Source organism: Tyto alba, unplaced genomic scaffold (assembly GCF_018691265.1).
Source record: "Tyto alba isolate M040663 unplaced genomic scaffold, T.alba_DEE_v4.0 Super-Scaffold_18, whole genome shotgun sequence".
NCBI lineage: Eukaryota > Metazoa > Chordata > Aves > Strigiformes > Tytonidae > Tyto > Tyto alba.
Genome location: NW_024881280.1, coordinates 2,915,870 through 2,943,547, shown reverse-complemented (window position 1 = coordinate 2,943,547; position 27,678 = coordinate 2,915,870). Strand labels below are relative to the sequence as shown.

Here is a 27,678-nt window from a genome sequence, read left to right as displayed (position 1 = left end):
AGTAAAAAACCCAAGCCTATTGTCACCAGGTTAAAATTCATAATTCAGAAATCTGCAAGAATACAGTCACTTATTAAAAGTGTTTGAATTTCCCTGTTGACATCAAGGAACATTCCACAATGCCAACAGGAAATCTTACCATGTTTTGATATTTTAGAAGAAGCAAGAAATAAAACTTACTAACCACACTAATCAGAACATATTTGTTTGCAGGTGCAAGAGGCAAAAAATTTTAAAATTGGTTTTATCTCCTACTAGATGAAATGTTAACTTTCTTAAGTTTCTGTCAGAGCAATAGGAATGAACTGGATCTCATAAATTGTACTATATCTACCTTTAGAGAGTCTTAATTTTCTTGGGAGTGTACTCCACTGTTAAATAGATTTCACTCTGGCAGTCTATTATTCAGCCTACTTGTTTCTTTTCTTCATATATTCTCATTAACAAATATTGAAAAGTGATAAAAGGAGGTACTCTGGGATATAATCTACAGGATGTTCTTCAAATTCTTCTAATATTAATAAAGGAATGTTCTTTTTTTTTTTTTTTTTTTTTTTTTGTCTTTCCAGAAATGAATTTCTTTATTGCGAGAAATCAGGATTATTTATCGATGCAGAAAACAAACAGGCTGATGTTCTACTGGGTGTTCTGAACAACATGTAAGTGTAATACATTTACTGTAACACTGAGTATGTGTTCAATTTAGTGAGTGAGTATGATTTGATTTTAACCAAGAAACCATTATTTAAAGATGTTTCTTAATTTATTTTTATTGCAGCACCAGATAAGGTACTATGACACTATGTCTGAGGTCATAACTTTCTGAAGGTATTTTTGTCCCGTTATTTTACTCTGAACATTAATCTCCATCAGACTCTGCTAGACATTCATAAGCCTTGCTCAAGAAAGTCAATCGCAACACAAGTCAAGATGAATCATAATTGATAAGCAAAGCACTAAAAAAAAAAAAATTATACAGGGCCTACATGGTCAGGAAAATGACCTGACACTAGATAGCTTCTTTATTTGTTAACCTCCCCCTAGATAGCAGTATTGTGAACTTTAATAGTAGGAACTGCAAAACCAAGACTACACAATGCCTGACAGAAAAGTAAACTCTGATTAAAATCTTCAGTTTTGAGAAGACAGTAAGTAATATTAATGACTTTATCAGACTTAACACACTAGTACACAAGGGAAGGTGAAAAGACCATTTGTTCTTTCCTACAGCAATATGTACTAGGCAGTGTTGCTGTTCGGTAACAGTATCATTTCTGATACTGCTAGTGAAACAACAATCTTAAATTTTCTTCTGTTTATGTTTAATTTCATTGCCATAATAATTTCTTGCCTGGTAAAGGTCCAGTTCTTGAGATTAATGTTGGGAATCTGAGTATTCGTTTGACTTTTGAAAGGCTAATTGATTCAACTTTATTCATGATGTTGTTCCAGTCTTTCCTGTGCACAACCATTTGTGGGGATGATTTTATTGGCTCCAGTATTTGGGGATTGAATATCTGTCATTCAAATAGTCATGCACTCACACAGAAGGAGGATTTTGAGCATCCTATTATTATTTTCAGCATGATTCCTGTCACTGTTTTTAGAAAAACTCCAGTCCAAGAGTAGAAATTAAATCAGCTGACTGAGGTGGTGTCATATACATGCGTGACTAGTCATATATATGATGTGACTAGTGAGAGCTTAAATGTGAGGCTTGCCACACAGCCAGTCAGTTTGTCTTTGTTCATGTGAACTTTTCTAACAACTCTAAATAACAAATTATTTCATGGAAGGCGGTCTTTTTGCAAATAATCTATCAATTGAAGGGAAGAGTGGTTTGAATCTGTCTGTTCAACTGTAGAGTAGGGCAGAGGTTCCCAAACTGGGATCTAAAAGCTGTGCAAAGGGACCTGTAGCACATCTGTGTTTTCTGCTGAAAGACTGTCAAGAAGAAGATGCAAAAGGGGTCCTCTGGTCAAAAAACTGGAGGTGTGATGTCAAAATTCTTGTTTTAGCTAGGAAGTTGACATGGTGTTATGGAGGTATACCAAAGCATCTTCACACAGATAATAAACTTGAACAAACTTTATAACGAGATCCAAACAGCAAAACCGATGAGACAATGGGGTAATCAAAACAACACTCTGGTAGCATTTACTACCTATAGGTTCGGGGTACCGGTTGGGGAAATTATTAGTGCACAACAACACAGAAGGATGACAACACATGAGAGTGATGACTCCAAGTGTACACACACTCAGTTACTGAAGGTGAAACCTCTCTCTCAAGGGTACCCAGAAGATGCAGTTGCTCACCCAAAGGGGCGAGGGCTCGCTCAAGGATAACCAGAAGAAGTATTCACTCACCAAAGTGGAGGGTGAGGCCACTCAATCCTAGGAAGTCTCCTTGGGTGGTATCCCAGTCCCAAGGGGAAGGCTTCCCATCAGAGACCCGCTGTTCTGAGGAGAACCACTCAAAGGGGGTCTCCTCCAGGGGCCCCATTTTATAGCCTGTTTGGATCTGAACGGTGGTCATATATGATCAGCATTCCAGAAACTTCTCTCCACTGAGGTGTTTCATTGTCTGAGGATCTTGTCTGTCAACCAGGGGTCCTGTCTCCCTTTTGCTGCCACGGATTGGGGCTGCATGCTGATCTGCACCTGGCTGGGGTGCGTATGTGTCAGCAACCATGGTGTGCTGCCAGAGGTGCCAAAATATGGTGTGAAAGAGCCGGTGGCCACCATGCTAAAATCTCTAGCCCCAGCAGGGAGTGGGGGGGAGCAGGGTGTTCCTGCCACATACAGGTGTTTATAGCTTCATGCAGGATTAGACTGGGTGAAAAACAAAATCACCAGGCATCCCTTACTGATGTCTACATATATATTTTTGTTGTTCATAAATGCTTTCAGGGCCATGATCACATGACTTAAGATAAAATTTGTCATTGTTAGGGAAAGAAAATAGATTTTTCGTCATTGCATTGTGAAGATGAATTCTTTTACTTGATGTGCTTGTTAGGTATTGTGATAGAAGAGATCAATTTTAAATAAAAGTTAAAAGGATTAGCACCATCTTACTGTCCAGACTAAAAGTCAGATTGTAGTTGGCATAATATGACCGTGTAGCTGTTGGTTGTAGCTGATCAGGAAGCTTCAGCTTTCCATATGTGATATCCCATCGTTTACATTTCCTGCTATTACAGCCCTTGTAATTTTATGTTCCCTAGTTCTTCTCCCGGCTTTCTGGAAGGTACTGACTCCTACTCCCTGTTTCTGTAAAAGGGTAGCAAAAGGTACACTATACATAGTACTTATATAGTTTTATGTATAGCACTTAACAGGGTAACAAAACACATGTGCAATGGATGTTTGATTTGCAGCATATTCAGCAAAGGTATTCTGCCAGAAACAGGGTGATGCTGCTATTGATGAGAACAGATCTACTTTCCTCAAGAAAATTTTTTCACATCAGAAAATGCAAATTGGTGGAAACTAAAATAGGTGTCCTCAGTCTTTCATCACAACAGCCCACCTGATAACTTTTAGTAATACCAGTGTTTTTGCAATATGTGAGAAGCCAATTATATGCAGTTCTATAACGAAAGCTGTCTGCCACGAAGCCTGGAGGGTAGAAATTGGGCTGCGCTCCGAGTCGTGCTGGTTTGGTGCTAGGTTCTCCTGGTATCAAGAGATACCAAGCCCTAGTAGTTCCTGTTCCAACTGACGGCTCCCCATTACTGAGCCCCTGCAGTCTAACGTGAGTGTTTGGCAGCCTTGAAAAGCGCGGATTGTCAGGTCCTGGGGTAGCTCTGCGATGGGGACCCCGAAGGCCTGGGAGATGGGATTGGAGCTGGAGCTCTCAGTGCTTCGAGAAGGTTGGTCCTGCACCAGGAGCATCACTTCAGGGGGGTAAATTAACCCCTGCCCTCTGGATCAGCATACGGGATTTTTGAGTACTGACACTGCATTAAGTGTCTGTGAATCTGGGGAAGCTTCTGGTATTTTTATTTTGTTTCCTGACAGTTTTTAACATCTTTCATTTCCTAGAGTTCTTCCTGGTTCAGACAATTCAGTGTTTTTACAAAATATCATTAGTTCATGGAATAGCAATTCTGTGTTAGGAATTTTATTGCTGCATAATTTGGAGGGAAAAAGAATTAATCATCTGAGTAGTGCTGATAATAATCCAGGTATATATTATTTTTAGAGGCATTTTATGTAGATAGTATTCTGCAGCTGAAAACACTGTTTGGGAATGATTAATTTATTTCTTTGTCATGTTAGAGAATTGGCTGCTAACTGGAAGCATTTTGTACTGCATAGTTAGTCGAGGCACTATTATTTTCAATTCAACAGAAAATGGCTCTAAGAGCAGAGAAATGAGTGACAATATGTTAGGGGACTGTGTATCACAAAATACACAGCTTCAGCTTGCATGCAAAAATATAGTTTAGCTGTGATAATAGAAATTAGATTTTGGTCAATATGTTCTTTATTATTAATCCATTTTTCTCCTTTCAGCTGAAGAGGTCCTAATAACATGTTAGACAAATCATGCTCTTTAAAAACTGATTTGAAACAAAAATGGTTTTGAATCCTTGCAACTTCAAGCATGCATTTTGTAATAATAATAAGTTCCCTTACTTCTAACATATTGACGCATACTTGTAAGTGTGTACAATGTTGTACTTTCATTTTTGGTCCAAGTTTATTGTAAGAATGCAATTAGTCTTCCTATTTAAGCAAATTTGTGAGGGAACTGTGGGAGGTACAGTAAGAATATTGAATTTGAAGACCTCATAAAGATTTTAAATAGTAAGGGCTGATTATTAATATGTAGGGTTGAAGTATTAAGGTTAACTTTTTCCTTTGGGGCAAAAGGGGTAGTGTCTTAAGTAATTTCAAATCTTTGATGTTTCATCAGTTTCAGTTTTTGTCTGAAGTTGAGGAGTCTGCAGTGTGTGTACCCAGGCAAACACTTCTGTATGTATTCTGTGTAGCAGGACTCCTGTGTAGGTTACTACTATTAGAGTGTCAGCTGAACATCTTTACAAAGCTTCTTTCTAGGAGCCACTTTTTGTGGTACATGGGAAGACACTGATATTATAGATGAGGGCTTTTGATCAGCTACTGTGACTATCTTTTTGAGCTCTAAGGCCAGCTTAAAGAACAAAAGACTTTATTGTCAATGATGTTGAGAGATTACTGCTAGTTTAGTAGCATTTCTTAGTTTCTTCTGCTGTTTTTGGTCTGGCTGTGACAATTTTTAGCTGCCTAATATTCCCTTCGAATTTCACCCTTTGATAGAGGAGGAAAGAGAAAGCATCCCTATGGTTTTTTTATTGGTTTATTTTGTTGAATTATAGTCAGAAGCCCGTTACTTTGTAGTCTGGCAACTTCAGCACTGTTCTTGTTTCATAAAGGAGCACAGGCTGGATGCAGTGGCAATGGCTCCTCCATATTTACTGTCTGCAAGGTATGGCACTCACAGTCTTATGATCTAACACACAAGATGCTTGTGCATGATGCGTGCTGACGGAGCGTTAGTACAATGTTATGTAGGCTTCCTGAGACCAATACAAAGCATGCATTGTTTCTGACAGCACTTTTTTTGCAGTGATCAAAATTTATCAGACTACACTTGCATCTTCTTTTGGACATGAACATTCCATCCCTATCACAAACCATTAAGTCACCTTATATCTAATAAATGTCTGATTTATGTCCTTTTCTCTCTGTTATTTTGGAGACTTTTTTTTTTGTTTGTTGGGGGGTTTCTTTGATACTGTTCATCTTGCATCATATTTTTGTATGGACACTTCATCTATTGTTCACAGGTTCTGTGGAGCCAACTTTGATTAATACTTTTATGAATTGAATCTGTGTAATACTAAATTCTAATCAATTCTCCATCAAAACCTACAATCACTAACATGACACTCAAAAATGAAAACAAAATGTTCATGGAATACTGGTCAAATCTATAGCTGTCAGTGAATTCTAGGAAGTTCATAAAAATGTCAAAAAGAATAACATCATATTTTGATGTTGAAGAGGGTCTTCAGATTTGTTTTTTTTTTCTCATCCAATATAATCAAGTCAACATTACTGATTTTCATGATAAAAAAATTATATAGATTGCAATCATTTGTGTGTTGATGCTCTCTGTGGAGTATCGAGAAATAAAACATTAATTTTTCAAGAAGAGCTACAATTTCTTTTTCAAGAACATTCCTAAAGGAAGCTGTCAGAAGAAGGGAAGCTTTTCCACCTGGTCAGCATTATTAATAACTTGGTTTTGTCTCACCACTGTAACTGTTCACTTTGGGCTCCTCAGCAGAGGAGATCACAGCAGGAGCTGCAAAGGTCTTTGCTGTCTGCTGACCCTGTGGCCTTTTCTGAGAAAAGTTTATTAATTTATTTTGTGATTTCAAACAAAAACTTTTACAATTCATACATGGCTTCTTCCCACATGTTTGTAGTGTGTTACATAAAACACTTGACTTCTTTTTCCTTCCCCAAAACTACAAATGTTTCTCTCCAGCTGGCTTATGATCATACATTACTGAGAAGGGTGCCAAATGAACAGCTTCACTTTCTTTTGCAGTCACAGCAGTAGTTTTCTTCTGATCTTGGTCAGGACTCACTGAAGAGAACATGAGGTTTATGTAGTCAGCTGCAAATGTCCTGGTGAAAAAACCTTCATCTCTTTCTTGATTCACTGCATGAGAGTTTACCAGTTAGACCCTTGAGACAGCCATTGTTGGGTAATTACTATAATGTGAAGGAATCAACAGGTCTAATAATTTCCAAGGCATTTAGAATCAGAGTCAGCTTATTTAATTTAGATATCTGAAACTAAGATTTAACTACATAGTATCCTTCTGTATGAGAGGACAAAAGCTGACTTCTCTAAAAGGTCTTTCCTACACGAATTTTTAAGACAGGTATGATGAATTGTCCCATAGAAGTGGGTCGATTTTTCCCCAATTATTTTTAAGGACAACCTACAGTGACTATTGCAAACTTAAGCAACATACTTTAGATAACAGGAAGTCCCATCCTTTGTGGAAAGAAAATTTTGTTTGACAGATTGATAGCACTTAAGTCAATATAAGAAACCCCTTCTACCTCATGATCTACCAGACCACTTAGTTTTTCAAGTTTTGTCCATGACGTAATTTATTGTGGCATCTTGTGTACAGCATGTGAATGAATGTTGAAGGATCTTTTTTCTTTTGTGCTTCAAGGTATAAACTGTGAAAAAAATAATCACATTCTATTATTGCATTATAATTATTGCTAGAGAGTGGCACTACTAGTTACACAGAGCTAGTTTAAAATTGAACCAGTCTTGTCTCTTCAATAGTTAAGTGCCTGTATTGCTGTGTGACATTTTCTCTGTATTGTTTCAATCAGGGAGTTTTTCTGTGTTTTTTTCTTTGTTTTGATTTGTTGGCCTTTTTTTTTGTTTTGGTTTGGCTTTGTTTTGTTGTTTTTTTTTTTTTTTTCCCCAAATCTTTCACTTTATTGCAGAGTGACACCAAAGATCTTCCTGGTACTTTGCTTCTTGGTCCACTAATTCTCATACTCTGAGTTTGCAAGAAAATTCTGGTCGGGGAGCACAAAATTATCAGTGGCAACATGTAAAGCTGTTGGAGGTATTCTACTGGTATTATTTTAGAAAGAAAATATACTCCTTTTTCTCAGGCTTTTATGTAGGTCATTTAAACTATGTATTTTTCATCAGCCTGTCAAGGGGATTTGCAAATGTTTTGAGTTGTTTTTCCCATCCACCATTTAAAATTGATCTTTTTAAGCCTAATACAGCAAAACTAATGGCTGCAAGACTTTGTTACTCTTGTATCCTCACCATGCTCTAATCTAGTTATGTGTATGGGTATAGGAGAAGCATTGAGGCGATAGAAAAATGTGATACTTTAAGCATGTTCTCTGTATGATTCTGATAAATTAGTCAGGGGTACAGATGTAGCTTCCTGACCAAAAAACCCCATGCTTGTTATATTACAAGAGGACCTGGATGTGCCTGTTGTACTGGGCTTATAAAAGCTGGGTTTGAAAGCTTTCAAGCACTCATGTTGTTCCCAACAAAATACAGCTAATGTTATTGGATATCTGAGCCCCTTCCACACATCCAGGAGAAGAAGTAAAAGAATAAAAAAAAGTCTTAAATTACATCAAGACCACATTCAGTTCAGTCTGGTTATCATAAACTTACATGTACATTAAACACAGTTGAAAATGCAGAAATTTTTATTTATGTTTAAATTACATTAACTTTAATATTATTAATTAAAAATATTTACATTTCTTAGATGCTGTCATCCTCATCAACCTACTACACTGTATTATGCATACCATGCACCGCATGTTAACTGCAACCCTATTCACAAAAAGGAAAAGTCTGTTGACTCATTTGTATGCTTTCAGTTATCAGACTGCAGAGCTGTCTGACAGTGAAGTTACTATAAAAGTTGTTTTGTCACCAATTTGGAGGTCCCTTTGGATCAGAAATACGAATCTATCCTGTACATCACCATTTAAATTTATGAATTAAAAATGTTGTTTCTGATAGATATGACATGATTGATACTGATCAAGTAGCCAAAGCTTCTGAAGTTATACCCTAAATGATGGTCAATGCCATGCTATTTTTCATAATATCCTTAAAGCTTTGATATATTTACATAAATATTATAACCACCTTCTGGAGATGAAAAACCAAAACATGTAATCCACTTTTACTCTCCATGACTGCACCAGAACAACAATTCTAGGTTTGAGTTTGTCCCAGCTGGAGCATCCTTGGTTTTGTAGAGAAACTTGAAGGAATATTTATCTGCAAACTCTTTTTTTGTTGTATAATCCTGTGATCTCTCAGACCAAAGAGTTTAAAAGTCTTATGGGTGACTGAAAACTAAGAAAATACTATTTTCTTGTCAGCAGCTTGGCCCTTGGCACAAGGAACAGCTGTCTGGGCATAGTGTGCTACCCTGAAAGTTTTTTGGAGGTGAGGTATATACCAAGACTGTATATGTGATGAAATGATCTCGTTTTCAAGGAAAATTCTGATAGAAAATATTACAATACTTTCAATGCTGTACAACAGAGAGGCATAAAAGAGTTGCCAGTACCAAAAAATGATGCTTGAAATTCCCCAGTTTTGAGGTATTGATATCAAACCAGCTGTTGTCTTGGTGCTTTGTTGTTGTCGTTGCTGCTGTTTTACTGACACCCTGACAGTCCTTGTGTTTGCTGAAGTTCCAATCTGTTACAACTCTTCTGTTTGGTAAATGTTACAAACTGCTTTATTAAAACAAAAGCCAGACTCTCTTGTGATTCTTATGAGGTATACCCTGCATTTGTTGTTAGTTGGGCAAAGGGACAGCACTGATATGGTAAAGTTGTATCTATGGTGTGAGAAATGGCTACCAAGATTTTCAGCCATGGTTTTCTTCTCTAGGAAACTGCATTATGCCTGAGAATAATTTCCAACCTACTTCCTGCATCTATGTTGTGACCATAGTAACTAATCCTAATGGTTTTCTCATAAACCTTATGATAAATATACAAGCTTCATATGATAGTATATTTTGACATTTGCTATGCACAGTTATTTTTCTAGCAGATCTGCTTCCCTCAAAGATAAGGTGTTGGGCTGTGATTTATATATATGTCTGTCTACATAATCTAAATATTGATGTCATAGAGAAGATGTATCACTTCAGTTCTAGTACTCACTGCCAGTTTTGTTAGAGAAGTGTCACTTCTGTAAATGGAAATACTTAAAATGTAAGGGAAGAGTAATTAAGCGTGGATAATACTGTTTGGCTAAAATAAAACTAAGCTTTTTCCTTTCTTCACTAAACTGAATTCCAGATCTATTCAGAGTTCTGAAATATTGATTTGCCAATACCCTCACCATCACACATGTACCTCAGTCCTGTTCTCCTCTCAGTTCTATTTTGTGCTTTTGTATCCCTCTGGAGAGATATCGTCTGCAGTCAAAAGTATCTGTCTGTCTCTCTCTCTTCATTTATTCTTTGTTGTTGTGGTCTTCGTCCAAACGTATGTACAGATTTTTTCTTATTTTTTAAGGCAACATGTCTTGTAATTTGAGAATATAATACTTTTAATCATGTCATGGGCGTGACCACATACTTCTACCTGAAGAAGCTGTATGTTTTCCTTACATTGACTCCTTCTGTAATGAGGATAGTAGAGGAAAATAAGACCTAGTAAAAATGCATATTATGAGAAATAACAGCTGCTTAATACTTCATTTGGAATATTAAAATAAATTCTGGTGATATAGTTAAAAATACAAGATAAATCACAAACAGTTGGCTAATGAATAAGATTGATAAATAAAGCATACATTTCCCTATCTTATTTTCTTGCATTTATCTCCATAAATATGCTGTGTAAGTATACAGAGAAAGGCAAATGTGCGTTAACATAAGAAATACCTGAAATTTCAGGTGATGTTCAGATCAGCACAAAAGAATTAAATGCTACATGTTGTTTTAATAAACAGACATTTTATTAAACAGTCACCCCAGTGTAACTGTCAGCCCTACATAAGGTTAGATCACCTAAAACTCCTCGGTGGTATCTATTTCATGTGCTATGGCTCTGAAGCCAGTGGGATCTGTGACTAGAGTAAGCTGTGAATGCTGTCAAGCAACGTGAAGAATTCAACTACTGTCACTCTGAAGACATCTGAGGTGAATCAGATCAGCAGTGCAGCTTTAGACATCCCTGCTGTTGCACACCATCAACCTGACAATGGATCGCTTCCGTTCTCTGAAACATGACCAAAATGGTCTCGACAAGAGAATCAGAGAGCTGCCACGAGCTGTCTCAAGGCACTAAAGGTATAATTCTTGGAAACCTTCTTGGCTGAGGTGGAAGTAAGAAACCTGAGTAGCACTTTCTGTGTGGATCTGCAGCAGCCTTCTTCAATCAGCCTGTGAGCTTTACGTGAGTCAGTAACAACACAGGGACAGAAGGCGTTTTTACATCATCAGAGGCAGTTGGTAGGGGCACCCTTTTGTGCATATAAGGCTGAATTATGTAAAAGCAATCAAACAGAGCTGACCAAAACCAAAATTATAACAGTGCTAGAGATAGTCTGTTCAACGTGCCCTGATCTGAATTGTGGGAGCTGAACATCTGAATGCAGGTGTAGTCCTAGCCAATAACTATTAGATATTCTTAGGTCCATCTCTTGGTTTTTTTTTTTCTCACCTTCAGTTCCATTTAGGATCTTAAAAAAATGTCTCATAAAAATTATTATGTTTCTGTGAGATTTGAGTAGTTTGATTTGGGAAAAAAAAAGTTCAAAAATCTTAACATCTCAGAAAAATGGCTGTTGAGGATCCTGTGATTCCTCCTGAGGGAACAGTTCTGTTTCAGAGTCCTAGAATACAGAAGTTATCACTTACCAAAAGACTGGATTTTACACAAGCTTCATTGTCTCTGCATCTCCATTAAAAAACACTTAGATGTTTTTTCTATTTCAGGCACTGTTAACTTGGATAAATGCCTATGTTTCATGCTCCAATTACTGTACATATCTTTTAATGTTAGTATCCTAGTAAAACAATTGGTAAAGATAGTGGTGTAGCAATGGTGAATGCCACTTAATTTATAGTCCCTAGATAGGAAATGTAAAAGAAAAGCATTTTGTTTCCCATTCATTGTACTAGTACAATTTGGAGCCACTTTTCAAACTTCCATAGAAGCATTCAACCGGAGAAGTTGAAAAGGGATCATAAAAATGAGCAGCAAGCCCTGACTTCCTGCACTCTTTGTGCCCTTTCTGCCAAGCCAGAGCAAAGGTTTCTTTGTTACTCCTCAATGCATGCTATGAATCAGCAGCAAAAAGGAGAACAGATATAGAAATATGTCATTCTGGGTAAGCCAGAGTGATATTTTTGTAATTCTTGTATTATGGTTTCTATTTTCCCAATGTTATTGTCCTTGTAAATCTTAAAGCACTTTAAGGAACAATACAAAATATCTTTGGTACCATACTGACTCAATTTTGATGTCATTAACTCCTCCTCCATCTCATAGAAATTCTGTCATGGTATTCTGAACATGACTTTTTAAATTCTATTTTATTTTTATAAACGGATATCTGAACGGTCAACAAAATGCAAAAGTCTCTCTTTCTAATAGATATAGCCAGAAGGCACATAAACATATAAAATGGACTTAAAAAGTCTATCCAGTGACTTGACGTGGTAGTCAGCCACTCGGATAAAATTCTGGTTGATACAGTGATGTTAGAGATGTATTACACAACATAGCCAGAATGAAATCTGTTTATTTTCACCTCTTTTACTCCTCATTCGCAGTATATGTTATGATTTCACTACTGGAAAGGCCTGGTAATTTTTTTCTGTTTCAACAGAGTAACTGATGTTTAGAACTGTTATATTTTTACTCTCTTAGAAAAAAGCAAATTCCTGAAAAATAGTTAAGATTTACAGAACAAATAAGACATGCTTTACAGAGTGTTAGCTCCTTATCTTTACTGACATTTTGTTTTGTATTCCTGGTTTGTGCAATACTTCCCACGTGATAATTATTTATCAAACACTAGCAGTCTGTTTGATATTACCCAAAGAAGACTTTATGCTTCTTGCCATGAGGACATAGGATTTATCTTTTGCTGTGCTTGCTTCTGTGCATGCTCATGCCTATGATCACTGCTGAAGCACAGAGGGTGATTCCTTCACATAGAATACAAAACTGAAAACACCTTTAAAAATATTCACGTTCTTTTTCGACATGTGATAGACTATATACATGTTTCCCCCTAATATCCAGCATTTTTTGAGGTTAAATATGGCTTGTTCAGCTTATAGTAAGCAATTCTGTTACAGTCAGGTGGTGGATTAAGGCCAGGAAGGACTACACAAAGAACCTGTGATTTTGCATTGGGGATACCAACCAACCAATGTCTTAACTTCTGCTGGCAACATAGCTGTGTTAACTGCCCCAAGCATTTGTTTGTATACAGCCTAGGAAGAGAGATACATCATCTGACATATATGCAATATTCCTTAACATATGAAGATATGTTGAAAAGCCTTTGTTAAAGGGAGCCTTCATATCTATTTCAATATACTACATCAAGGTAACTTCATGGACTGCGAGACGTGAAGGTTCTTTCCTAGGTACTAAAAAAAAAAATCAGTAGTATATGTAGAATGTAAAAGTTAATGAATCAGTGTCTAAAACTGTATTTTGAACCTGTAAGAGGCTGAGAATCCAGAACTGAGAATCCAGGTCATAGGTACAGAAGGGATTGAAGAAGCCTGATAAACAGGATGGTAGAAGTAAATGAAAATGTTTAAGGGAAAGGACTGATGTCTGTCAATATATTGACAAACTTGACACACTAATTTATATATAAAATTATACAGGAATGTTAGCACCATTATATGCACTAATATATTAGACTGTCCCATCTCTTGGATTTTTGGATCTGGATATGTGCAGAAGACCTTCATTAAAAATAAGCTTACAGAAATAAGTCTTGGAGAAAATAAAACTCTAAATGAAAGCTTGAAGAATACAACAAAATAAATAGTAACAAAGAGTTTTTGTAGAACATGGTTTCTGGCTCTGAAGAAATAGTGTATGACAAGTTCTTTGCAGTTTTTCTTTGTGTTTTGATTTTATCAAGAGGGATAATTTTACTTCTGAAATGAAAAATTGAAGAAGGAAGAGCTGACAGTATTGTTTCTTTCCTGGTAAGGCTTGCTGGGCTCTGGAGCCCTACCCTTAGGAGAACTTTTGTTTTTCAGACAGAAACTATTGAACAGGTGCCTGATTTTCACAGGACAGATGCAAGGCTTGTCTGCTAGCGTAGGGGAAAACCTATAAAACTCAATTTGTCCCTTCTGAGGAGCTTTCTTCTGTGTTGCCCTGTGTACAGCTTCTGAGGAAATCAGAACAACTATTTTTAGTGAATATAAATATTCCAGTAAACTTTGTTGATGTTACTTTTTAGGTCAAGGAGAAGAAAATGAAAAGGGGTAATACCAGTGACAGCCTTACTGAAAGATCATAGAGAATTAGAGAAGCTAATCTGAAAACTAGAAAAGTAAAAGCTAGACATCATTTACAAATCAGACTATTTTCATTACAAAAATAGGTGAAATTGGGGGAAAAAAAAAAAAAATATTGTCCAAAACCAGTTTCTGCATTGTCTGTTTTTTGAGCGGTTTCCAGTTTTTCTGGGGAAGAGACTTTTCCCAATCTTAGCAAACTGTGTATCGTGAAAAGCTTTGTACTTCCAGTTTTTCCCAAGAAAATACATGTAATATTTTAAAATAACTTCTCACTTGTTATTACTTTGTCTTTCTAAAAGCTTACAGTACTAGGCATGATTACTCTTTAAACTGAAGTGTGAAACACACAGAAAGTATATCAGTATTAATAGCATAAATTTCGGGATATTTTCTAATAAATTGTAATCACTGGGAAGATACAGCTAGATTTTCTGAGATAATTTGTCATTTCTGATGCAGTTCTATTAATTTATCCTGATACACTTGCCTGATGTATTACTTATTTTAATATTGATTAGGCTACCAATGCTAATCTGATAGAAAAGACAGTATTTAATGGTTAGAACCATGTTGAGACTTGCTCTTTGTTGGCTGTATCATTCAAAAACTTCCTGAACATTAAATATGTCCTTTCCTTGTTTGGTACTTGTAAGCAAGTGTTAATCTGTTGCAGGTCAATTGTAATAGGATCTTTGAAATTACATGAAAAACTGCTGTTAAAAGTAAGTGAAAACACTGAACCTTTTCTACTGAAAGGATAAACTGTTCAATATTTATATATATCTATCCTGCTTGCTGTTAAACAGAAACAAATTGCTTAAGTGTATCTTATAGGCTGCATATTGCTAATAATTGAGGGAAAGTGATTGAACTTTCAGGGCATGAGTTCAACATTTATGTTTGTTTTTTCAAAAATAATTCCCGGAGGAACAAAAAAACCTGGTGGTTACAGTCTTATTACAATAAAACCTTGAAAGCTCAGAATGGTTCTGTTAATAACGAGCTATAGTGACTATATGCGACGGCAGTTTGTTAACAAATTATATGAATAATAGGCCTATTATCTTTGCACATACTTGGTAACCTCTGCAGCATATCAACAAAGCTACATCACCTTTACATCAAGCATTTATAAAGGTGAAGAATTATCTTGACATTCTGGTAATGTAGTCTGCATAAAATATTTTGAGAAAAGAAAAAGAAAGAGATGTGTACTCCTTTAGAGAGAGAAAGAGAGGAGTAGATGCAGCAAAAAGTAGCAATTAGAATACCGCTAGATGATAGGACAGGAAGAAATAAATAATTATGTACATTTTTTTTATTTATTTTTTGCTTCTTAATTTAGTTTTTTATGTAAAGCTATGAGACACTGACAGTTAATTACAGAAATATTTTTCATTTCATTTTTGAAATGTTCATGTTTTGCTAATGTAATGAAAAAAGACATTCTGATGTTTGAAAATGAATAATTCTTCTTAAGTTTCTTCTGTGGTACAAAAAGTTGTCAAATACAAACTCCTCAAGATTACTGTGCTGAAAACCAATACAACATTCAGCAATGGTTTCAAAGATTTTATCTTTTAAAAAGCCTGCATATATTTTGTGTATATGCAAATAACAAATTTCTGATATGCCAGATTTATTTTAGGAGTACAAAATTCTTGGTCTGTGCATTATTTGAATTAGCCCTCAGTTTAAAATCCTAGATAAACAGAGGCCTGGGATAAAAACATGTGAGCGCACTTAATCTGCTTTAGACAGCAAAAATCAAAGAAGTTGATAGACTGAATTCAGCTCCATTCTAAAGGAGGAGATACATCATTAACTGATCAGCTTAGGCACAATTTCTGAATAAACGGCATGGCCCACTCTAAAACTATGAAGTAGAAAAGCATAATGCATTCTCAATTCACCGCTGGATTTCTTTAGTGATTTTGTCATATTTATTATCCTTATCATTCCTCACTTCCTTCAGCTTTAAAAATTAAGATTATAATTGCTGATTATTCATTAGATATTTTTAGATGAAGAATTGTTGGGAAGCAGGAAGGTTGATATGTATGTTTCACACAGTTCTCCAGCTTTGCTCCTCTTTGGCCCCACTACAAAACTTTTAGGAATATAAATAATTTTTTCTTACAGTTTGTTTTATAGTTTAATAGACCTGAGATTCAGCAAATCTCTATTTTCCAGTGATTGTTCATTTTAGCAGAAGATTTCTGACCAACTATAAATTAGACTATTAGTTTATACTGCTGCTAATATTTTAACTGAGAGAGCACAACTACTTTTTTAATTTGTCTCCCTGTTATCTGATTGCATGATACAGGTTATGATCAATCATGATTCAAAGAGGAATTTAGGTTGTTTTCTCAATGTTGTTGCCTTCAGTCTGACAGCTGCTCCCTTGACATCTCCCCAAAACAGTCAGACCTTAGAAGTAAATAATGACAGGCAAACTAAGAACAGCAAGGGATTTATCTCTTCACCCAGTCTCTCATGCTGACAATCATTTTTCATTCCCAAAAGAGACTGTCAGTTTCTTGGATGACCGCTTATGCTTCTTGGACTGCAGCCACATTTGTTTTTATTTTTGAGAAGTTCAAGAGATGGCAATGTGAAATGAGTGACCCTTTTCATCCTTCATCTTGAAAAAAGAATGAAAATGACAAACTTGTTCAATTTCAGTGTAAAACTTAGCATTTTCTCGTCCTTTCTTCAAATGAACAAAGTGAAATAGTTATTCCATTGAAAATGTTTTGAGTAACTTTATCCACTGATTTTTTACAATACTCAGAATGAACAAACACGGGACCAAAAATATTCTTGCAAATGCAGCTTGCTAATTTGTTTCACTGCTATTTCTGACCTCTTCAAATAAGTATTTTTGTGAAAATTAGAAACAAAGGAGAAGCAAGTCTGTTTTAACAAAGTAATCATGGGATGTTAATGAATAATTTCTGAACTGAAACCAGAAGTGTTTCTGCTCTTACTATTTCAATGAGAGTGCAGTGCCACAAGACCTATGGAGCCAGTCACAGGAATTTGTGTAGAAACCCACAAATACTAAGAGCAGAAAATATTGACTGACCCTTTAGTTGAAAGTTGTTCAATAAACTTTTAAACAAAGTAGATAAATCACTAGATAGTGTCCTTTTCTTTTTCAATCATAGAGAGAAAAGCAGGCAGTGTGCACTTCTCCAGTGCAATTGGAATGAATGAAATTAAATATCCAGTAGCTTTCTCCACAGAGGGGCTGGAAATGAAAATAAAAATAAAGAACTTCCATGATGACAGTGCATCCAAAAAATCCTTTGAATTTAGGCCAAACAGCTCTAGGGAAAATGAGAAACTCCTAATGCTTCCTGCCAAAACAAAACAAATATATGTCCAAATTAAAACCCATGAGGACAGTTGCATATTTCTGGTGGTGTTGTATGGCAGAAGAATTGTTTATTGCTTGATTGCATGAATACTAATTGTAGCGCATGGTTTTTAACCTTCAATACAAACAGAATATGTGATAACTATTGATTTAACCTCACTTCACCATATTCCATTTTTATTTTTCAACTAAAGGCACATGCAATCCACATTTTAGAGTTATCTAAAAAAAAAAAAAAGACCTACAAATTTGATTGCATTTCATTCAACAAACATACATAGGAATTAACGTTGGCAGTACAATTTAAATGTGCTTCCATCTTTTGTTACTTTTTAAAATCTCTCGCATTTCTTTTGGTACCTTGGGCTAAATATGTTATCTCTTTGCAGATGTAAAGTGTATTTTATTTAATTAATTTCTACAGGTATTTAGCATTTTAAGTTTCTTCTTCTTAGATAGTAAGATGATTTGGAAGTATCCTTGTCATTGAGTGGAAAGCCTTGATAGGATGCCTGTTTTTTTTCCTAAAAGGAATGCATCCAAATACCCCTCTCCAAAAGCTCATGTATCAGAAGAAGTAAATGTGCAGTGTTAGTAATGGGTGTTAAACTGAAGAGAGAGATAACATTAAGAAGGAAATACCATTATATTTTGTGCATAGCTAACCTGAATAATCTATATAATTATAGAAATTACAGAAGTCAGGTATTCAGAAGGGGATTAGACATGTAAAGTTAATAATGAGAGTATCTACAATGGTGTTAGCTAAGAGCAGATCTGTAAGGATTATAGCATTTATTATTTCAGGACATAAACACATTCGAGGAATTAGGGACAAATGTGCTTCTTTGGTTAGAATATTACTGTAAAATAGTCTCATTTCACTGTAATACTAAGGATAAAAATGGATCAACTCAGATTTAACATGGCACTTTCAAAATCATGGAATTTTTAGTATTTTGGAGTTACAGAAATACTGTAATGCTGAAGGGAAGGCATCAGAAATAGGATGGGAGAAAAGTCTAAATAGGAGAGGGAGAAACTTCGGTGATGGATGTCTTTGTCTTGGCAGCACAGAACTTCATCTTGTTTTTGGTTAATCGCTGTACAAATTTTATGGTCTATAATTATCTTTAATTATAGGGATACACAACCATTATTATGCTAAAAGGAAGATGATAGTAGTGCACAGTTGAACAACCTGTAAGCTCTTATATATCTTTTTATTTTCTGGAAAAGAATATAGGATTATAATGCTCGTAGGTGTTTCTTCTGTCAATTTTGGTGCAGTATACATAACAATTATTTCTATTATCAACTTTCATCACTCATTAAACAGCTTTTCAAAGCTGAGAGAAATATCCTGCTTTGGAACTATCTGTCAGTAATTGGTAAAGGCAAAGTTGCAGCTCAGCAGCAGGAGAAAGATGAGGCTATAACTGTATAGGTGTCTCTAGAGTCGTCATCGCTCTCCAAATGATCTGTGGTACTGGACTATGACTGCTGGGGAGGGAGTTTCTCTGTCACCCCAAAATTACCATCACTACCTCTTGATCAGGAGTGACTGAGTGATTTCAAGGTCAGGGATAAAACACTGTTAACCCCTGAGAGATTCCAAACAGGCTTTGGGTAGCAGGCAGTCTGGAAATGTGTCTGCATACTGCTCTAATGTAGATTTGCTGCTCCCTGAAGGAAAGAAACTTCTCTGTGCCCATCGGACCATACTGAGACCACTCTTGGTGTTGTGAAGGTAGGTGATTGCACAGCTGGAAATGAGTTGCAAAAGGGAAAGAGTACACCGCATTCTCAAAATTTAAATGAGATATAGGTTTTCTTCTGACAAGCAGATGTATATCATGGAGTATATTTCTCTCCTTTGAAGCTGGTAATGTAGTTCCAGATTATTCTCCTGAGTGTTATTTCTCAGAATAGTCTTCTTTCTGGAGTCAGCACTCATTAATTTATCAAACATCAGGTGAAAGGAACATTTCAGTGATATATAACCCGACGATGATCTGCTGTTTTAATAATTACTTATTTTGCTGATATTTCTTTTTACTGGAGGAGGAGACTAGGTAAAGAGAAAATGTGAATGTTATATAGTAGTATCATTAATTTTATATTATTTGAAATATCTTTATTGTGTAACTTAAGTACAGTTACTTTAGGATTGAGGTCTGCATGTCTTATAAGATCTTTAAAATGAAAAGGAAAGAGAGCACAAAAGTTTAGAGAGAACTGTACATTTGTATAGCTTGCTTTAATATACAGGAAAAGTGTATAAAAATAGGGTGATCGAAATGTTACAGGGTAGATGGATGAACACTGAAGAGAAAGTAATCTCAAAATAGAAATTGTCAGTAGAGTTAATTGTTGGTTACCTTACATATGTAGAAAAATATTAGAAAGCTAAGTATGAGTGTGAATTGTTTTCTTATAGAAGATTTTAACTTCACATACAGAGGTTGGTGATAAAATGCTACTAATAATGGTAAGGCCGAGGTCTGAGAATCAACAGATGTGTTCTCCAGAAGTCACTAAATCAGAAATTATGCAGTTCTGTCATTCATTTTGGTGTTTGGCAAGCATATTTTTTAAAGAGGTGGGCATAGTATATAATCCCTTAGGCTGAACAGCAATTGTTTTCCTCTTTCTTATATCAATCAAAACAAATTTAAAGAGGGCAAGGACTGGAATTTTTGAAATGGAAGCATAAATCTGGAAGAAAGTTATGATTTTGTCTCCTCAAAATTGGTCTTTGAGTACGGTTATAGTTAACATTGTTAAAAGCTTTGTCAAGAGAAGTACTAGTCAGTGTGCTAATGATGTGATGATGACACAAAATTAGAAAAAAAAAGTCCATCTATTTGGTGAAAGACTGATTTAATATACAGAAATAATCCAGTGGTTTTGCAAACTGGTGAGACAGAAATGGGATGGTATTCATTAGTGTCAGATGCCAGTCCCGCACTAAGGTTACAGCAAATAATATTTTTTGCTAAAGATTTTAGTCAGTTATGGCAGAGAAAGATTCATCTCAGTGTGAATCATCTAGTATGAGGAAGACTTTTATGGGACATTGGTGAGGTCATATATAGAATATTGTACAGTTGTGTCTATCATGAGCAATAAAACCTAGCTATATTTCTAAAACTCCTTAAGTTAAGTTGTAACAGTAAATAGAGGAAAGCAAATTTCATCTGTGGTAGGAATCGAAAAGAACTTGTTTGTATTGTTGTTTTTTGTTGGTTTTTTTTTTTTTCATAGCAAAGGCTAAGGGGGACTAAGCCATAATGGGAAGTAAATTACTAGATGAGAGCTAAGAAGTAATGCTGACACAATTACAAATAAGTATATATTGGCTTTAAATAAGTTTAGGCTGTCAAAATGAAGAATATTTTTAAATGTCAGACCAAAGGGAATAGCTTTTCAAAAAGACTAACATGACAAATTCCAGACCCAAAAGACATGTAAATACTTTGCCTCTTGCCATGCAGTTTTGATAAGGACTTACACAATGTGTTTACTGTGGTAGGATAGAACAGGACCATATGGCAACTGAGATCCCTTCCAGCCTTATTCTATTGAACTACCCTGTTCATTTTTTGCTAAATAAGTTCATATAAATAAAGAACATTTTTTTTCATGGTTCTAATTTCTCTGCATTTGAAAAATAAATGATTTTCCCTCTTTTTTAAAATACAAAGAATTGAATAATAAGGCTACAAAGCAATACACATGCAGTTCTGGTGAAAATAAAATTCTTCAACCTGGAGACAAATTGTCAAAGAAGTCCTGAGTCTGTAAGAATTCTCAAAGCTGTCTAAGACTTTTGTCTTGCTTTTTTTTTTTTTTTTTTTTTTTTTAATTTTTATTTTCCCCCCTCTATTTATAGTTGGCTTGGTTAATTCACATACTGCCCAGTACAGCTCTAGCTGTTTAGTTAGTCTTGGAAAACCTGAAAGTTCCAATTTGCATAAACTGCTCTACTCAAAGCTGTTGTGTTTTGTTTGTTGTGTTCTAAAGACTTTGCTGTATGATGCAGTTGAGAAGGAAGTCTAAAAAAGGCAGGGTCCAGTGCCTTGAATACTGATTAAAATTCCATAGGAAGACCAATACTAAGCTCAGAAATCTGTTAGACATTAAGTACTTTTCTGTAATACCAATGAAAAGTATTAGCCAAATTTAAAACATAGCAGTGCTGAATTTTTAAAGGAAAAAGTCCCATCATGACTCTTTAGATTAAATTAATGCTACTCAGTTGTATCTTCTTTGAATAGAATCAAAATGATACCCATTGGTGTTAATGGAGATTTGGGTCTGCAGCCATCTTCAAAAATGGAAACTGCCTTCTGTAGAGTTTTTGACCGAGGAAGCATGTGACTTTTATTTATATGCATCTTCTTTTACATCTGAAGGTAGGTTAACACTAACTGCTTTTGAATCTGTCAGAAAATATTTGTCCCATCTGGTTGTGATAAACTATAAATAAATGACAAAAGAAGTGAATAAAACAATGTAGATTAGAAAATAAATCAGAGTATTAAATAAAATCAGATAATGCAAAACTACTTAGTAATTATTTTCAGGGAGGGGCTCCTCTTAGTTTCTATTCATAATAGTCAGAGTAATTCTAAGAGTTAATAATGAAGAAGATAAGACTTAAGTCCTGATGGTGAAAACTGTTTTGGTGCCATTAAACTAATATCCCAGGAAAGATGAAATATAGTGGGACTGCTGTCCTGGTTTCTTTTAAAATGGAACTGAACACAGCCTGTCAGAATATACCACAGCAAATATTGGTTTTAAAATGTACTAGTGAATTTTCAATATCTAACGTCTAGGCAGAATTAACACTTCCAGAAAGTGAGAGCTTGGTATAAGGGAACACAAGGTTGATTTGTTGGCAAATTATGCCCCTTTTGCAGGGCCCCAGGTAGCCTGAAGGCGTGTCTGTTTCTTGAAGTATTATCTCAGTGTAACAGCTGGAAAAACCCACATCTGTAAAAAGAACAGATCTTGTGGTTAAATTATTAAAAATAAAGGAGAAATTTTCAATACAACAAAGATCGAGAGACTTTGGGGTATGCAATGCATTTATTTTATAAATAGGGCAGTGATTTGACATCACTTAAACAATAATCTTCAAACAGAGAAGAGGGAAGAGAGTATATTTCATAGAAACTGTAACATTCATAAGAAAATATACTAAAAAGTTACATGTCAACAGCTTCATATAAAGGAGGGCTACTCCCTTTGAACCATCCAGTTTCTCCGAAAATTTATTCTTGAGCCTGATTTTCAGAATAGTAAATAAGTTACTCAACCATCCAGCATTTATCTAGTGTTTATCTAGCATTTGTTGTGCAGAAGACACAGCTATGATGTTTTACCAGATGCTCATTTTTTTTTTTTTGCATGGGTTTTCATCAAGGAAGATTAAAACCCACCTTAATTATGACGAACTTAAGGAGAAGAATACATGATTTAATCAACTGAGAATCCTAACAAAATACTATCCAAATAATAGTTTTCATTTCTGTTTAAGTATGTACTTATTTACTTATATGTTGTAAAAATATAGATAAACAATAACACCTGTAGAGATACAGGGCCTACTAAATGATAGAGGTTTAGGTAACAAACTACTTTTACCCATTTTAGAGTTGAACTAAATATTAATGATGTTCTTTACATGGGATAAAACAGTATGCTACATCCCCCAAAATCTCTTTCAGCAGTTGCTGTGTTTAGCATTTAAAGTTTGTAATGTCTGAAGTATTACATTTCACATATTTTTGTGGCTCTGAAAACAAATACTATGGTGGAAGACTAAGTGGGTAGATAAGATGGCAAAATGGAGTCACTGACAGCTCAGCTCCATTGATTTTACCAGGAGCACACTAAAAGGCAGTTATTTTTTTGTCATTTTGCAGGTCGGAGAAGTGAATTCCCCCTACTTCCAGATCACCAACACCCTTCTTTGATCATCCTACGTCGTCTTTCACTTGAAAGACCTAATCAGAGAAATACTCATGCCATGTTCCCTTTTCCAAGCAAAAATGAAACATATTAAAAACCTTATGTTGATTCAGAGGAAAATTGCTGATATAATGGCAGAGATCTGGCAGCTTCCCAGGGGCTTCCTACACTTTGTTTCTTGACATCGCCCATGTGGAGTAGAGGGGAGTGACTGCTCTGTCATGGCAATACATGAGAGTTGTGTACAGACCAGATACACATCAGGCACTTGAATGGTGTCAGGCCTTGACATGATTAGATTTAGGTTCTATCTGAATGCTTGTCAGGTTGGATTTAAATCTGTTTTCAGGTTTGTCTCCTGATGCTATTCACACGCTTCTGTATAAAACTCGATGCTGTTAACGAAACAATGAAATTATGAAGTAGAGGGATCAAAAAACCTACACTATTAATAAATTTGAGAAAGGAATTTCTATGAAAGCTGATAGATATTCTCTGCTTTCATCATGATTGCATTATTCGCCTGAGAAATTATCTGCTTCGTCCTTTGAAGAAGCTATTATTTTGTTTTTTTAAAGGAGTGATATTTGGAGCCCTGGGGTCATACACAGCATGGTTTCATGCTTTCCAATCTGCTTTGTGTCAAAGACGTTTAGCTGTGGTTGAGAGTTTGTAAATAGAGGAAATTTTGTGTAAATATATTTCCAGTTTTTGGCTTTTTTTTTTTTTTTTTGTCTACACAGACCACAAAATTAACATTATGCTATTTGTGATGTGCTGCTTTGGTGGTCTTCTTACTCAAATATCTGTCCATTAGGGAAGTGCTTACTACCCTAAAATACATTTCACAGAAACAGCTAAAAACCTATAAAAATACTTGCCTTTAGCCAAAATAAACTTAAAAGAGCATCAGCCTAGTGACTCCCATTGTTCTTCCTAGCTCATGAATCACTTGCAACCTAAATGAGCTGTAGGTTACAGTAGCTGGCCAACTTTGAATATTAACTCTACCAGGTAACTGTCATCCAATATTTCTTTTTCATTTATGAGATTGTTATTCACTTTTTGTTGAGGTAGGCAAAGATAACGTTACAATCTGAAGTATGAATATATTGTTTGATATACAGCAAAGTCCAGCCATCCTTGTCAAGAAATCAGTGTTAAGGTTATATACTTACTTACGGCCATGTATTGTTCATATGGGTAGAAATAGAAATTCTACTGTTTTCTTAAAGTCTGATTTATTTATTTAATATTTGATGGAGAGTTACTGCATTTTTTTTTCCTTTTCTTTGTTACTCCCTTTTTCTCAGCTAATATCAGCATGTATAAATAGGACAGCATATTTGGAAGATTATCATTTAATTGAGTGGGACTTAGTGATTACAGGATCAGCAAAGGCAAATAAAACCTTAAAATATTCTATACACTGAAGGGGGAATTTCTAGTGGAGATAGGAAACTAGAAGTTCAGTAGTATGTTTATACTGATAAGATCTCTTCTATCTGTTCCATATTCATGTGATGATTCCAAATTAGAGTAAACAATAGCATCTATGATACTCAGAGGAATAGGAATTGTGGCTTCCATTATGAGGGACATCAGGAAGAGGATGACATATTTAATATAGAAAAATGGGAATTGAGAGGGGAATGTTATTGTTTCTTCTAAATGCATGAAGACACAAGAGCCAGAGCAGGAAGAAAACTATTAAGGCACAGTTCTGGCAGGTAAATAAATGGAGAAATTAAGCATGAATACTTTTAGGTGGGATATTTTAAAAAGTAATTTTATATTCTAGCTAACAAAAATCTAACTTTATGGAAAAAAGTAGAATTCTTAGCACAATGCTTGACAGCTTCTGATAATTATGAAAGGTTGCTTGACAGCAAGAAGCTGGATCCACTGACCTCTGTATTCTCAGGTATGTTTCTGTTGTCTACTTTCCTCTCTTCCTCTAACCTCTGGCATGTCCATATGCAAAATCTTGTCCTCTATCTATCTGTCTACTTTTCTGAGAGAAAGAGCATTTTAATACATTTTTTCCTTCAATCAACTGATCTTGTCTAGGATAACTGCAAAAGGAAGGCTACAAACATGAGTGAAACCAGCTGTTCTGCTGAGTGCTCTCATTGAAAGTATCAGAACACTGGGGCAAACTTAATAGTATATCTGTTCGTGATTTTAAAAGTTCAGGAGAAGTTCTTAGTAGAGACTGACTGTCAGCAAATATAAATGGTTTTCCAGTCCTCTGTAGGTTCAGACACAGTGGTTTTGAAAAGAGACTGTGGTGAAGCCCGTGAAGCAGTGGATCTCTATTCCATAGAGAGAGAATCCTGGGAGCATCACATTTTACTTACTTTCTTTTATTCATGTCCAAGTCACATTAAATAAAATTATTGAACTAAAGAGATTAATAGTAGAAATGGATGTAATGAGCTGCTGCTGTGTAAATGTCTTGTATTTCAGAAAGGGTCAGTAAGTAACTGTAAAAAATTATTATGCTACTGCAAGCCCGATATCCAAAACTGAATCATAGCTATTCCTCTGGGATGATGTATGGCAGCTCTTCAATAACACATACAAACACTGGAGAGTAAAAAGTGATTAAAAGGACAGGATTGAAGCCATATGGTCCCAACTAAAGTAGCTATATAAAAGGGAAAAACTGTTTAAAATCAGTAAGAGAATTTTTTATCCTCTACTTGCAGAGATTAATGAGCAAAACTGAAGGAATCCTCAGAGAACCCATTGTTACGTAGGACTGAACTATTTTACAAATGTTGGAATTCACATTTCACATGTTAATAATTCATTTCAGAATGCACTTGAACAGGGCTGGGATGGGATTAACTTTTACAGCTAATTTTGTTCTTCATTAATAACTCTTTTTAGGGCTATTGAACTGTTGGAATTTTCAAGGAGGAAAAGGACATTTTTAAGTGCCAACACTGTGTATTATGGCTATTTTCCTTGGTATTTCCCTTGGAATATGGGAGGCCTTGTAGGAGATATATATGTATCCTATATGGTCAAGATTTCATGCTCTCCCTTGTTCATGTTTAGCATACTTCATCAGCTCTGAAATCTGCTGAAAAGGTGCTTGAATTCAGCAGTACATGAGAATTAACATTTTACCTGGTTTTAGCTAATTTGGGAAGGCAGATTCAAAGATAGACCTACCAGATGTCATATACCTGACAGGTCTTTCCACAGTAGTTTCTCTGAGATTGAAAAATAAGAAATCTGTCTCTTTAAATTCTTTAAATACTGGACCATGAATAAGAGGCTCTTTGGTGCAGAGAAAGTAGATGGCCTATGCTTGTGCTCACAACATGAACAAGTGATGCTTCATTCAATCACAGCCACAGATCATAGAATCATAGACTCATAGAATACCAGGTTGGAAGGGACCTCAAGGACCATCTGGCCCAATCTTTCCGGCAAAAGCACAGTCAAGAGGTGAATGCTTTACAATTTTCTCTCTTTCATTAGGTTCAGTAGTTCTGTAATTGTCCTTCCTTTCTTTTATGATGACATTTTTGCTGGTGAAAGCTATCAATCAACAACCCTGAAGACTACAGTCCGTACTCTACCTGCAGGTCAGATACAGAGTATACAAACACAATGAAAGTTTTTTGAAACTGTCAGCATACCTCAAGCCTGACCTACTGAAACCTTGTTTATACACTAAAGTAGCTCCATCTCTACAACCAATTTGTTGCATAGTTTATTGGCATTTAAGAGGAAGTATTCTTTATCCCTCTGGTTTTTCTATTTTAGCAGCACTGCAATCACCAGATGGTTATAGTAACTTGTTTCATATAAATGAGGAAACCAAGAGGTAAACAGTTGATTGGTAGCCTAGAGCTCTTCAATGTGTTGATTATATTCTTCTAATACTACTGTACTGTGTTAGACAATTTGCACTGTTCTTTTGAGGGTTGAATTACAACTAAGTTTCACTTTTGGGCTTTCACAGAATATGACTTTGTTGTGGACTTTATTTATTGGTGTGAACACCACACACATATTCACATGTCCTTGCCCCTGGCAGATCTGTGCTACCCACAACCATTTAAAATTTTGAAACTGAATCAAATTAAAAACATATCTCCTGTTTCTATACTATATATATATATATATATCTGTTGTATTGGTTTGCATTTGGTATTTTAATTTGTAGCTTATGTTATCT

The 27,678-nt window shown here is 35.4% G+C and overlaps 1 protein-coding gene across 2 annotated transcripts in view; it reads left to right on the top strand.

Annotated features, from left to right (window-relative positions):
- The window catches only part of LRRC4C (leucine rich repeat containing 4C), a 560,440-nt gene that overhangs the window by 232,190 nt on the left and 300,572 nt on the right, over positions 1-27,678 (top strand). For both annotated transcript variants that reach the window (XM_033010722.1, XM_033010714.1), the window contains exon 2: positions 570-659. The gene's annotated coding sequence lies outside the window, so the exon portion shown is untranslated. The remainder of the gene's footprint in view (positions 1-569; positions 660-27,678) is intronic.